Source organism: Drosophila novamexicana, unplaced genomic scaffold, assembly GCF_003285875.2.
Source record: "Drosophila novamexicana strain 15010-1031.04,08,12 unplaced genomic scaffold, DnovRS2.1 tig00000974-arrow-arrow-pilon, whole genome shotgun sequence".
Lineage (NCBI taxonomy): Eukaryota > Metazoa > Arthropoda > Insecta > Diptera > Drosophilidae > Drosophila > Drosophila novamexicana.
In genome coordinates, this window is record NW_020824834.1 from 199,855 (window position 1) to 215,982 (window position 16,128).

Consider the following 16,128-nt stretch of genomic DNA (forward strand, 5'->3'; position numbering starts at 1 on the left):
ACATGGGTCAAAAATTACCACCCCCATAACTCGGTCAAATCTCATCCGATTTCCACGAAGTTTGGCTTTTTCTTCATGGTTTTCCCTCTAGATTAATCTAGCATTCAAATCTCGACACCGATTTTTTAGGTGAAATTCATGTCCAAATCTTACCCCAAGATTCGTATATAGACATGGGTCAAAAATGAGCACCCCCATAACTCGGTCAAATCTCATCCGATTTCCACGAAGTTTGGCTTTTTCTTCATGGTTTTCCCTCTAGATTAATCTGGCATTCAAATCTCGACACCGATTTTTTAGTCGAAATTCATGTCCAAATCTTACCCCAAGATTCGTATATAGACATGGGTCAACATTTACCACTCCCATATCTCGGCCAAATCTCATCCGATTTCCACGAAGTTTGGTTTTTTCTTCATGGTTTTCCCTTAGGATTAATCTGGCATTCAAATCTGAACACCGATTTTTTAGTCGAAATTTATGTCCAAATCTTACCCCAAGATTGGTATATAGACATGGGTCAAAAATTACCACCCCCATAACTCGGCCAAATCTCATCCGATTTCCACGAAGTTTAGCTTTTTCTTCATGGTTTTTCCCCTAGATTAATCTGGCATTCAAATCTCGACACCGATTTTTTAGTCGAAATTCATGTCCAAATCTTACCCCAAGATTCGTATATAGACATGGGTTAAAAGTTGCCACCCCCATATCTCGGTCAAATCTCATCCGATTTTCACGAAGTTTGGCTTTTTCTTCATGGTTTTCCCTCTAGATTAATCTGGCATTCAAATCTCGACACCGATTTTTTAGGTGAAATTCATGTCCAAATCTTACCCCAAGATTCGTATATAGACATGGGTCAAAAATTACCACCCCCATAACTCGGTCAAATCTCATCCGATTTCCACGAAGTTTGGCTTTTTCTTCATGGTTTTCCCTCTAGATTAATCTGGCATTCAAATCTCGACACCGATTTTTTAGGTGAAATTCATGTCCAAATCTTACCCCAAGATTCGTATATAGACATGGGTCAAATATGACCACCCCCATAACTCGGCCAAATCTCATCCGATTTTCACGAAGTTTGGCCTTTTCTTCATGGTTTTCCCTCTAGATTAATCTAGCATTCAAATCTGAACAGAGATTTTTTAGTCGAAATTCATGTCCAAATCTTACCCCAAGATTCGTATATAGACATGGGTCAAAAGTTACCACTCCCATATCTCGGGCAAATCTCATCCGATTTCCACGAAGTTTAGATTTTTCTTCATGGTTTTCCCTCTAGAGTAATCTGGCATTCAAATCTGAACAGAGATTTTTTAGTCGAAATTCATGTCCAAATCTTACCCCAAGATTCGTATAAAGACATGGGTCAAAATTTACCACCCCCATATCTTGGCCAAATCTCATCCGATTTCCACGAAGTTTGGTTTTTTCTTCATGGTTTTCCCTTAGGATTAATCTGGCATTCAAATCTGAACACCGATTTTTTAGTCGAAATTTATGTCCAAATCTTACCCCAAGATTGGTATATAGACATGGGTCAAAAGTTACCACCCCCATAACTCGGTCAAATCTCATCCGATTTTCACGAAGTTTGGCTTTTTCTTCATGGTTTTCCCTCTAGATTAATCTGGCATTCAAATCTCGACACCGATTTTTTAGGTGAAATTCATGTCCAAATCTTACCCCAAGATTCGTATATAGACATGGGTCAAAAATTACCACCCCCATAACTCGGTCAAATCTCATCCGATTTCCACGAAGTTTGGCTTTTTCTTCATGGTTTTCCCTCTAGATTAATCTAGCATTCAAATCTCGACACCGATTTTTTAGGTGAAATTCATGTCCAAATCTTACCCCAAGATTCGTATATAGACATGGGTCAAAAATGAGCACCCCCATAACTCGGTCAAATCTCATCCGATTTCCACGAAGTTTGGCTTTTTCTTCATGGTTTTCCCTCTAGATTAATCTGGCATTCAAATCTCGACACCGATTTTTTAGTCGAAATTCATGTCCAAATCTTACCCCAAGATTCGTATATAGACATGGGTCAACATTTACCACCCCCATATCTCGGCCAAATCTCATCCGATTTCCACGAAGTTTGGTTTTTTCTTCATGGTTTTCCCTTAGGATTAATCTGGCATTCAAATCTGAACACCGATTTTTTAGTCGAAATTTATGTCCAAATCTTACCCCAAGATTCGTATATAGACATGGGTTAAAAGTTGCCACCCCCATATCTCGGTCAAATCTCATCCGATTTTCACGAAGTTTGGCTTTTTCTTCATGGTTTTCCCTCTAGATTAATCTGGCATTCAAATCTCGACACCGATTTTTTAGTCGAAATTCATGTCCAAATCTTACCCCAAGATTCGTATATAGACATGGGTTAAAAGTTGCCACCCCCATATCTCGGTCAAATCTCATCCGATTTTCACGAAGTTTGGCTTTTTCTTCATGGTTTTCCCTCTAGATTAATCTGGCATTCAAATCTCGACACCGATTTTTTAGGTGAAATTCATGTCCAAATCTTACCCCAAGATTCGTATATAGACATGGGTCAAAAATTACCACCCCCATAACTCGGTCAAATCTCATCCGATTTCCACGAAGTTTGGCTTTTTCTTCATGGTTTTCCCTCTAGATTAATCTGGCATTCAAATCTCGACACCGATTTTTTAGGTGAAATTCATGTCCAAATCTTACCCCAAGATTCGTATATAGACATGGGTCAAATATGACCACCCCCATAACTCGGCCAAATCTCATCCGATTTTCAGGAAGTTTGGCCTTTTCTTCATGGTTTTCCCTCTAGATTAATCTAGCATTCAAATCTGAACAGAGATTTTTTAGTCGAAATTCATGTCCAAATCTTACCCCAAGATTCGTATATAGACATGGGTCAAAAGTTACCACTCCCATATCTCGGGCAAATCTCATCCGATTTCCACGAAGTTTAGATTTTTCTTCATGGTTTTCCCTCTAGAGTAATCTGGCATTCAAATCTGAACAGAGATTTTTTAGTCGAAATTCATGTCCAAATCTTACCCCAAGATTCGTATATAGACATGGGTTAAAAGTTACCACCCCCATATCTCGGCCAAATCTCATCCGATTTTCACGAAGTTTGGCTTTTTCTTCATGGTTTTCCGTCTAGATTAATCTGGCATTCAAATCTCGACACCGATTTTTTAGTCGAAATTCATGTCCAAATCTTACCCCAAGATTCGTATATAGACATGGGTCAAAAATGACCACCCCCATAACTCGGTCAAATCTCATCCGATTTCCACGAAGTTTGGCGTTTTCTTCATGGTTTTCCCTCTAGATTAATCTGGCATTCATATCTGAGCACCGATTTTTTAGTCGAAATTCATGTCCAAATCTTACCCCAAGATTCGTATATAGACATGGGTCAAAAGTTACCACCCCCATATCTCGGCCAAATCTCATCCGATTTCCACGAAGTTTGGCTTTTTCTTCATGGTTTTCCCTCTAGATTAATCTGGCATTCAAATCTCGACACCGATTTTTTTTGTCGAAATTCATGTCCAAATCTTACCCCAAGATTCGTATATAGACATGGGTTAAAAATTACCACCCCCATAACTCGGTCAATCCTCATCCGATTTTCACGAAGTTTAGCTTTTTCTTCATGGTTTTCCCTCTAGATTAATCTGGCATTCAAATCTCGTTACCGATTTTTTAGTCAAAATTCATATCCAATTCTTACCCCAAGATTCGTATATAGACATGGGTCAAATATGACCACCCCCATAACTCGGCCAAATCTCATCCGATTTTCACGAAGTTTGGCCTTTTCTTCATGGTTTTCCCTCTAGATTAATCTGGCATTCAAATCTGAACAGAGATTTTTTAGTCGAAATTCATGTCCAAATCTTACCCCAAGATTCGTATATAGACATGGGTCAAAAGTTACCACTCCCATATCTCGGCCAAATCTCATCCGATTTCCACGAAGTTTAGATTTTTCTTCATGGTTTTCCCTCTAGAGTAATCTGGCATTCAAATCTGAACAGAGATTTTTTAGTCGAAATTCATGTCCAAATCTTACCCCAAGATTCGTATATAGACATGGGTCAACATTTACCACCCCCATATCTCGGCCAAATCTCATCCGATTTCCACGAAGTTTGGTTTTTTCTTCATGGTTTTCCCTTAGGATTAATCTGGCATTCAAATCTGAACACCGATTTTTTAGTCGAAATTTATGTCCAAATCTTACCCCAAGATTGGTATATAGACATGGGTCAAAAATTACCACCCCCATAACTCGGCCAAATCTCATCCGATTTCCACGAAGTTTAGCTTTTTCTTCATGGTTTTTCCCCTAGATTAATCTGGCATTCAAATCTCGACACCGATTTTTTAGTCGAAATTCATGTCCAAATCTTACCCCAAGATTCGTATATAGACATGGGTTAAAAGTTGCCACCCCCATATCTCGGCCAAATCTCATCCGATTTCCACGAAGTTTGGTTTTTTCTTCATGGTTTTCCCTCTAGATTAATCTGGCATTCAAATCTGAACAGAGATTTTTTAGTCGAAATTCATGTCCAAATCTTACCCCAAGATTGGTATATAGACATGGGTCAAAAGTTACCACCCCCATAACTCGGTCAAATCTCATCCGATTTTCACGAAGTTTGGCTTTTTCTTCATGGTTTTCCCTCTAGATTAATCTGGCATTCAAATCTCGACACCGATTTTTTAGGTGAAATTTATGTCCAAATCTTACCCCAAGATTCGTATATAGACATGGGTCAAAAATTACCACCCCCATAACTCGGTCAAATCTCATCCGATTTCCACGAAGTTTGGCTTTTTCTTCATGGTTTTCCCTCTAGATTAATCTGGCATTCAAATCTCGACACCGATTTTTTAGGTGAAATTCATGTCCAAATCTTACCCCAAGATTCGTATATAGACATGGGTCAAAAATGAGCACCCCCATAACTCGGTCAAATCTCATCCGATTTCCACGAAGTTTGGCTTTTTCTTCATGGTTTTCCCTCTAGATTAATCTGGCATTCAAATCTCGACACCGATTTTTTAGTCGAAATTCATGTCCAAATCTTACCCCAAGATTCGTATATAGACATGGGTCAAAAGTTACCACCCCCATAACTCGGTCAAATCTCATCCGATTTCCACAAAGTTTGGCTTTTTCTTCATGGTTTTCCCTCTAGATTAATCTGGCATTCAAATCTGAACACCGATTTTTTAGTCGAAATTCATGTCCAAATCTTACCCCAAGATTCGTATATAGACATGGGTCAAAAATGACCACCCCCATAACTCGGTCAAATCTCATCCGATTTCGACGAAGTTTTGCTTTTTCTTCATGGTTTTCCGTCTTGATTAATCTGGCATTCAAATCTCGACACCGATTTTTTAGTCGAAATTCATGTCCAAATCTTACCCCAAGATTCGTATATAGACATGGGTCAAAAATGACCACCCCCATAACTCGGTCAAATCTCATCCGATTTCCACGAAGTTTAGCTTTTTCTTCATGGTTTTCCGTCTAGATTAATCTGGCATTCAAATCTCGACACCGATTTTCTAGTCGAAATTCATGTCCAGATCTTACCCCAAGATTCGTATATAGACATGGGTCAAAAATTACCACCCCCATATCTCGGCCAAATCTCATCCGATTTCCACGAAGTTTGGCTTTTTCTTCATGGTTTTCCCTCTAGATTAATCTGGCATTCAAATTTCGACACCGATTTTTTAGTCGAAATTCATGTCCAAATCTTACCCCAAGATTGGTATATAGACATGGGTCAAAATTTACCACCCCCATAACTCGGTCAAATCTCATCCGATTTCCACGAAGTTTGGCTTTTTCTTCATGGTTTTCCTTCTAGATTAATGTGGCATTCAAATCTGAACATCGATTTTTAGTCGAAATTCATCTCCAAATCTTACCCCAAAATTCGTATATAGACATGGGTCAAAAATTACCACCCCCATAACTCAGTCAAATCTCATCCGATTTTCACGAAGTTTGGCTTTTTCTTCATGGTTTTCCCTCTAGATTAATCTGGCATTCAAATCTCGACACCGATTTTTTAGTCGAAATTCATGTCTAGATCTTACCCCAAGATTCGTATATAGACATGGGTCAAAAATTACAACCCCCATAACTCGGTCAAATCTCATCCGATTTCCACGAAGTTTGGTTTTTTCTTCATGGTTTTCCCTTAGGATTAATCTGGCATTCAAATCTGAACACCGATTTTTTAGTCGAAATTTATGTCCAAATCTTACCCCAAGATTGGTATATAGACATGGGTCAAAAATTACCACCCCCATAACTCGGCCAAATCTCATCCGATTTCCACGAAGTTTAGCTTTTTCTTCATGGTTTTTCCCCTAGATTAATCTGGCATTCAAATCTCGACACCGATTTTTTAGTCGAAATTCATGTCCAAATCTTACCCCAAGATTCGTATATAGACATGGGTTAAAAGTTGCCACCCCCATATCTCGGTCAAATCTCATCCGATTTTCACGAAGTTTGGCTTTTTCTTCATGGTTTTCCCTCTAGATTAATCTGGCATTCAAATCTCGACACCGATTTTTTAGGTGAAATTCATGTCCACATCTTACCCCAAGATTCGTATATAGACATGGGTCAAAAATTACCACCCCCATAACTCGGTCAAATCTCATCCGATTTCCACGAAGTTTGGCTTTTTCTTCATGGTTTTCCCTCTAGATTAATCTGGCATTCAAATCTCGACACCGATTTTTTAGGTGAAATTCATGTCCAAATCTTACCCCAAGATTCGTATATAGACATGGGTCAAATATGACCACCCCCATAACTCGGCCAAATCTCATCCGATTTTCACGAAGTTTGGCCTTTTCTTCATGGTTTTCCCTCTAGATTAATCTAGCATTCAAATCTGAACAGAGATTTTTTAGTCGAAATTCATGTCCAAATCTTACCCCAAGATTCGTATATAGACATGGGTCAAAAGTTACCACTCCCATATCTCGGGCAAATCTCATCCGATTTCCACGAAGTTTAGATTTTTCTTCATGGTTTTCCCTCTAGAGTAATCTGGCATTCAAATCTGAACAGAGATTTTTTAGTCGAAATTCATGTCCAAATCTTACCCCAAGATTCGTATAAAGACATGGGTCAAAATTTACCACCCCCATATCTTGGCCAAATCTCATCCGATTTCCACGAAGTTTGGTTTTTTCTTCATGGTTTTCCCTTAGGATTAATCTGGCATTCAAATCTGAACACCGATTTTTTAGTCGAAATTTATGTCCAAATCTTACCCCAAGATTGGTATATAGACATGGGTCAAAAGTTACCACCCCCATAACTCGGTCAAATCTCATCCGATTTTCACGAAGTTTGGCTTTTTCTTCATGGTTTTCCCTCTAGATTAATCTGGCATTCAAATCTCGACACCGATTTTTTAGGTGAAATTCATGTCCAAATCTTACCCCAAGATTCGTATATAGACATGGGTCAAAAATTACCACCCCCATAACTCGGTCAAATCTCATCCGATTTCCACGAAGTTTGGCTTTTTCTTCATGGTTTTCCCTCTAGATTAATCTAGCATTCAAATCTCGACACCGATTTTTTAGGTGAAATTCATGTCCAAATCTTACCCCAAGATTCGTATATAGACATGGGTCAAAAATGAGCACCCCCATAACTCGGTCAAATCTCATCCGATTTCCACGAAGTTTGGCTTTTTCTTCATGGTTTTCCCTCTAGATTAATCTGGCATTCAAATCTCGACACCGATTTTTTAGTCGAAATTCATGTCCAAATCTTACCCCAAGATTCGTATATAGACATGGGTCAACATTTACCACCCCCATATCTCGGCCAAATCTCATCCGATTTCCACGAAGTTTGGTTTTTTCTTCATGGTTTTCCCTTAGGATTAATCTGGCATTCAAATCTGAACACCGATTTTTTAGTCGAAATTTATGTCCAAATCTTACCCCAAGATTCGTATATAGACATGGGTTAAAAGTTGCCACCCCCATATCTCGGTCAAATCTCATCCGATTTTCACGAAGTTTGGCTTTTTCTTCATGGTTTTCCCTCTAGATTAATCTGGCATTCAAATCTCGACACCGATTTTTTAGTCGAAATTCATGTCCAAATCTTACCCCAAGATTCGTATATAGACATGGGTTAAAAGTTGCCACCCCCATATCTCGGTCAAATCTCATCCGATTTTCACGAAGTTTGGCTTTTTCTTCATGGTTTTCCCTCTAGATTAATCTGGCATTCAAATCTCGACACCGATTTTTTAGGTGAAATTCATGTCCAAATCTTACCCCAAGATTCGTATATAGACATGGGTCAAAAATTACCACCCCCATAACTCGGTCAAATCTCATCCGATTTCCACGAAGTTTGGCTTTTTCTTCATGGTTTTCCCTCTAGATTAATCTGGCATTCAAATCTCGACACCGATTTTTTAGGTGAAATTCATGTCCAAATCTTACCCCAAGATTCGTATATAGACATGGGTCAAATATGACCACCCCCATAACTCGGCCAAATCTCATCCGATTTTCACGAAGTTTGGCCTTTTCTTCATGGTTTTCCCTCTAGATTAATCTAGCATTCAAATCTGAACAGAGATTTTTTAGTCGAAATTCATGTCCAAATCTTACCCCAAGATTCGTATATAGACATGGGTCAAAAGTTACCACTCCCATATCTCGGGCAAATCTCATCCGATTTCCACGAAGTTTAGATTTTTCTTCATGGTTTTCCCTCTAGAGTAATCTGGCATTCAAATCTGAACAGAGATTTTTTAGTCGAAATTCATGTCCAAATCTTACCCCAAGATTCGTATATAGACATGGGTTAAAAGTTACCACCCCCATATCTCGGCCAAATCTCATCCGATTTTCACGAAGTTTGGCTTTTTCTTCATGGTTTTCCGTCTAGATTAATCTGGCATTCAAATCTCGACACCGATTTTTTAGTCGAAATTCATGTCCAAATCTTACCCCAAGATTCGTATATAGACATGGGTCAAAAATGACCACCCCCATAACTCGGTCAAATCTCATCCGATTTCCACGAAGTTTGGCGTTTTCTTCATGGTTTTCCCTCTAGATTAATCTGGCATTCATATCTGAGCACCGATTTTTTAGTCGAAATTCATGTCCAAATCTTACCCCAAGATTCGTATATAGACATGGGTCAAAAGTTACCACCCCCATATCTCGGCCAAATCTCATCCGATTTCCACGAAGTTTGGCTTTTTCTTCATGGTTTTCCCTCTAGATTAATCTGGCATTCAAATCTCGACACCGATTTTTTTTGTCGAAATTCATGTCCAAATCTTACCCCAAGATTCGTATATAGACATGGGTTAAAAATTACCACCCCCATAACTCGGTCAATCCTCATCCGATTTTCACGAAGTTTAGCTTTTTCTTCATGGTTTTCCCTCTAGATTAATCTGGCATTCAAATCTCGTTACCGATTTTTTAGTCAAAATTCATATCCAATTCTTACCCCAAGATTCGTATATAGACATGGGTCAAATATGACCACCCCCATAACTCGGCCAAATCTCATCCGATTTTCACGAAGTTTGGCCTTTTCTTCATGGTTTTCCCTCTAGATTAATCTGGCATTCAAATCTGAACAGAGATTTTTTAGTCGAAATTCATGTCCAAATCTTACCCCAAGATTCGTATATAGACATGGGTCAAAAGTTACCACTCCCATATCTCGGCCAAATCTCATCCGATTTCCACGAAGTTTAGATTTTTCTTCATGGTTTTCCCTCTAGAGTAATCTGGCATTAAAATCTGAACAGAGATTTTTTAGTCGAAATTCATGTCCAAATCTTACCCCAAGATTCGTATATAGACATGGGTCAACATTTACCACCCCCATATCTCGGCCAAATCTCATCCGATTTCCACGAAGTTTGGTTTTTTCTTCATGGTTTTCCCTTAGGATTAATCTGGCATTCAAATCTGAACACCGATTTTTTAGTCGAAATTTATGTCCAAATCTTACCCCAAGATTGGTATATAGACATGGGTCAAAAATTACCACCCCCATAACTCGGCCAAATCTCATCCGATTTCCACGAAGTTTAGCTTTTTCTTCATGGTTTTTCCCCTAGATTAATCTGGCATTCAAATCTCGACACCGATTTTTTAGTCGAAATTCATGTCCAAATCTTACCCCAAGATTCGTATATAGACATGGGTTAAAAGTTGCCACCCCCATATCTCGGCCAAATCTCATCCGATTTCCACGAAGTTTGGTTTTTTCTTCATGGTTTTCCCTCTAGATTAATCTGGCATTCAAATCTGAACAGAGATTTTTTAGTCGAAATTCATGTCCAAATCTTACCCCAAGATTGGTATATAGACATGGGTCAAAAGTTACCACCCCCATAACTCGGTCAAATCTCATCCGATTTTCACGAAGTTTGGCTTTTTCTTCATGGTTTTCCCTCTAGATTAATCTGGCATTCAAATCTCGACACCGATTTTTTAGGTGAAATTTATGTCCAAATCTTACCCCAAGATTCGTATATAGACATGGGTCAAAAATTACCACCCCCATAACTCGGTAAAATCTCATCCGATTTCCACGAAGTTTGGCTTTTTCTTCATGGTTTTCCCTCTAGATTAATCTGGCATTCAAATCTCGACACCGATTTTTTAGGTGAAATTCATGTCCAAATCTTACCCCAAGATTCGTATATAGACATGGGTCAAAAATGAGCACCCCCATAACTCGGTCAAATCTCATCCGATTTCCACGAAGTTTGGCTTTTTCTTCATGGTTTTCCCTCTAGATTAATCTGGCATTCAAATCTCGACACCGATTTTTTAGTCGAAATTCATGTCCAAATCTTACCCCAAGATTCGTATATAGACATGGGTCAAAAGTTACCACCCCCATAACTCGGTCAAATCTCATCCGATTTCCACAAAGTTTGGCTTTTTCTTCATGGTTTTCCCTCTAGATTAATCTGGCATTCAAATCTGAACACCGATTTTTTAGTCGAAATTCATGTCCAAATCTTACCCAAAGATTCGTATATAGACATGGGTCAAAAATGACCACCCCCATAACTCGGTCAAATCTCATCCGATTTCGACGAAGTTTGGCTTTTTCTTCATGGTTTTCCGTCTTGATTAATCTGGCATTCAAATCTCGACACCGATTTTTTAGTCGAAATTCATGTCCAAATCTTACCCCAAGATTCGTATATAGACATGGGTCAAAAATGACCACCCCCATAACTCGGCCAAATCTCATCCGATTTCCACGAAGTTTAGCTTTTTCTTCATGGTTTTCCGTCTAGATTAATCTGGCATTCAAATCTCGACACCGATTTTCTAGTCGAAATTCATGTCCAGATCTTACCCCAAGATTCGTATATAGACATGGGTCAAAAATTACCACCCCCATATCTCGGCCAAATCTCATCCGATTTCCACGAAGTTTGGCTTTTTCTTCATGGTTTTCCCTCTAGATTAATCTGGCATTCAAATTTCGACACCGATTTTTTAGTCGAAATTCATGTCCAAATCTTACCCCAAGATTGGTATATAGACATGGGTCAAAATTTACCACCCCCATAACTCGGTCAAATCTCATCCGATTTCCACGAAGTTTGGCTTTTTCTTCATGGTTTTCCTTCTAGATTAATGTGGCATTCAAATCTGAACATCGATTTTTAGTCGAAATTCATCTCCAAATCTTACCCCAAAATTCGTATATAGACATGGGTCAAAAATTACCACCCCCATAACTCAGTCAAATCTCATCCGATTTTCACGAAGTTTGGCTTTTTCTTCATGGTTTTCCCTCTAGATTAATCTGGCATTCAAATCTCGACACCGATTTTTTAGTCGAAATTCATGTCTAGATCTTACCCCAAGATTCGTATATAGACATGGGTCAAAAATTACAACCCCCATAACTCAGTCAAATCTCATCCGATTTTCACGAAGTTTGGCTTTTTCTTCATGGTTTTCCCTCTAGATTAATCTGGCATTCAAATCTCGACACCGATTTTTTAGTCGAAATTCATGTCTAGATCTTACCCCAAGATTCGTATATAGACATGGGTCAAAAATTACAACCCCCATATCTCGGCCAAATCTCATCCGATTTCCACGAAGTTTAGCTTTTTCTTCATGGTATTCCGTCTAGATTAATCTGGCATTCAAATCTCGACACCGATTTTTTAGTCGAAATTCATGTCCAAATCTTACCCCAAGATTCGTATATAGACATGGGTCAAAAATGACCACCCCCATAACTCGGTCAAATCTCATCCGATTTCCACGAAGTTTGGCTTTTTCTTCATGGTTTTCCGTCTAGATTAATCTGGCATTCAAATCTCGACACCGATTTTTTAGTCGAAATTCATGTCCAAATCTTACCCCAAGATTCGTATATAGACATGGGTCAAAAATTACCACCCCCATATCTCGGCCAAATCTCATCCGATTGCCACGAAGTTTAGATTTTTCTTCATGGTTTTCCCTCTAGATTAATCTAGCATTCAAATCTGAACATCGATTTTTAGTCGAAATTCATGTCCAAATCTTACCCCAAGATTCGTATATAGACATGGGTCAAAAATGACCACCCCCATAACTCGGTCAAATCTCATCCGATTTCTACGAAGTTTGGCTTTCTCTTCATGGTTTTCCCTCTAGATTAATCTGGCATTCAAATCTCGACACCGATTTTTTAGTCGAAATTCATGTCCAAATCTTACCCCAAGATTCGTATATAGACATGGGTCAAAAATGACCACCCCCATAACTCGGTCAAATCTCATCCGATTTCCACGAAGTTTGGCTTTTTCTTCATGGTTTTCCGTCTAGATTAATCTGGCATTCAAATCTCGACACCGATTTTTTAGTCGAAATTCATGTCCAAATCTTACCCCAAGATTCGTATATAGACATGGGTCAAAAATTACCACCCCCATATCTCGGCCAAATCTCATCCGATTGCCACGAAGTTTAGATTTTTCTTCATGGTTTTCCCTCTAGATTAATCTGGCATTCAAATCTGAACATCGATTTTTAGTCGAAATTCATGTCCAAATCTTACCCCAAGATTCGTATATAGACATGGGTCAAAAATGACCACCCCATAACTCGGTCACAGGCAGAAGAAGGACGGAACTCCGTCCCCATAAAGTATATATATTCTTGATCAGCATAAATAGCTGAGTCGATCTAGCCATGTCCGTCTGTCCGTCCGTCCGTCCGTCCGTATGTATGAACACAAGGATCTCAGAACCTATAAGAGCTAGAGACTTGAAATTTTAGATGTAGATGCTCCTAGCTCCCGCGCAGATCGAGTGTTTCCGATAATCGATAATTTACTCCGTTTCCAAGCAATCGATAAAAATCGATATCGATATCCTGTTTTTTGGGCAATTTTGGTAAATAATAAGAACTAGAGTCACCAAACTTGACATATAGCTTCTAAAATAGAATATATATATGCATTTGATGTTAGAAGAAGAGGGTTCAGGGTATCCCCTAGTCGGGAGCTCCCGACTTGAACCTCTTACTTGTTTTATACTGCAATATGGATTAAATATTCATACTGGCATCAAAGAACATTCATTTTTGAAATTATATATATATGCATAACAAAATAGAGAACGAAAATTTCAGTTAAAAAATTAATGTCTGCAATCAGTATTTTTATTTTAATACTTTCTGTTAAGTAGAAACTTAAACTTTAAATTCCAAAAAAAAAGAATAATTCAATAAGATAAAAACCAAACAATTGACCAGTTGAAAATATGTTTACTTTTGTCAGACGGCACCTGTGTCCCTCCAAAACTTTAGAGTCAATTAAGCAATCGATCAAATTGGAATTAAGCGAATTTATAACCAACTGTCCGTCGTTGTCGCGTGGAGTGCAGAAGGCAGTAGGATTTGCTAACCATCCAGTAGTAGAGTAATAGACAGGAAATTTATGCAGTCAATGGTCATCATCAATTTAAAAGACCATTTGGCATATAAAGGGCTTGCAAGGAGAGCGCGATCTGTGCGTTTGAAATATTTGGTTTCTTTTCGCATTTGCTAACTCGGTCAATAGATTAACGACGTTATCGGGCAGTCATAAATCATTTTATAATTTCATATGCCACTTTCGTATACTGCGTATACTTTCAAAAATTAGATTGATATAATCCGCAAAAAAAAATTCAATTTGTTTATATAAATAAATATTTGTTACGAAACGGCACACGGTCACGGTGCGTGATAGATATATATTTCTGCTTGACCGTATAGTGCTCATCAGTAAATATGATAGATATGACTCAGAGTTACTTAGTATACAATATACATGTTCACACAAAGCGTTATCAGAAGTGGGGCAGACCCTTGAGGAAAAACCAAGCACAACAGCATTTGGCGATAATAACTGATTTTCAGTAAGGTTACGCCAACTATTTGGCTGCGTCACGTAGAATAAATCACATATAAATGGCAACAAGGCTAATTATGTTTATGTTGTTCTCTTTGCGGGTGGCCTTTTTTTATTATGTCAATTGGTTTTATTAAGTGCCCAATCACCTGATAATTACGATTATGACACTGCCCATAAACAGACTTGCTGAAATGCCTGAGGAATTGTAGACTGTGATCGCAGTCAAGTGGTTGTTGAATCTTAATCTAAAACAGAGACTTTGACAACGCGATAATATACAGAAATAGAAATATAATGTATATAAAACATTTATATTGTTGGTAATTAAAAAAACATTATATACAGACTTTACCCCATTTTATTGTCCTTAACAAGAGTTTGAAATGATTAACAATTAACAATCAAGTCGATTGTGCTCGGCCAGGAAATGCCCTGGGGCACAAACGTATCCATTATAATGACATAAAATTATAGCGCTGTTGCCCGTTAATATTAATAGTAAGTAGATACTTGAATATCTACTGTTTTTATTTTCCGATCTTTACAAACAAAATATAAATGAAATATACTTATATTTTAGAAGAAATTTGGTTTTCATGTATAAATTACTAGATACCTCCAACTTTTTGTATCTAAGTTTGTAGATATAGTTTTAGCTTTTTTATAAATTTTTTGGCTAAGGGTATAATTTGTTATGTGGGTTATACTTTAGTCACATGAAAAACAATCAACGATACATATACTTTAAGATGATGATAGCCAATTAACAGTTGTAAAAGAATTAGTAAATGTTCGGCACATAAAATGTGCTGATAATTCGTGACATATTCTATTATATAATTACCTTTTAGTTGAGTTGGGTATATTTACAATGATAAAATCATTATAATATACATACCATGCCCCCTCTCTTGTTACTCACTCCCAAAACGTATACTGTCCTCTTCTTGGAACATTGCGTTGGCGTTTTCGCAGTCTACGCCGTACACGCGAGCCATTTCTTTACGTCATCGGCTTCGCACGCGTCTGCCAAGTGATCTTTTTGTTCTTTGGCTGATTAGCACATTGAACCAAACACAGAGAACGCCACCATAAGAAACCGACGAATTTGACGTAGCTCATCATCTGGTGTGTCCGCCAAAGACTATAAAATTTTAATTGACGCTTCATTTAGATTAATAATTTTTATTTTATTTAATTATTCATTTTTATTAATTAATGCTGCGTACAAAAATGGATCATTACTGACTATAACAAACACATGCACACTTATATGTACATTGTGTATACCCGAAATTGTCTGTGTGTGTTTTGGCACATACTAGACAGATAATGGCTGACAACTTTGTCTTTTACAAGGCGCTCAATTGCTGACCCTTTGTTGTTTTTTTAACTTGGGAAGATTAAAAGCAAAACTGGCTGTGCATTGTTATTTTTTTTGTGAACTGATTATGAGTTCCCGATAAGCGTACTGCTGGCTCGTGGTCTGTGTAGCTGCTATCAATATACCCTTTCTTAAATGTTTGATATGTACTAAATGCATATAACTGTGCGTTGAGTCAGCTACCCGAACTCAGATCGCAGAATTTTCCGTCTTTGTACTTTTTAAAAGATAAATTGAATATATATCTACATGCTTA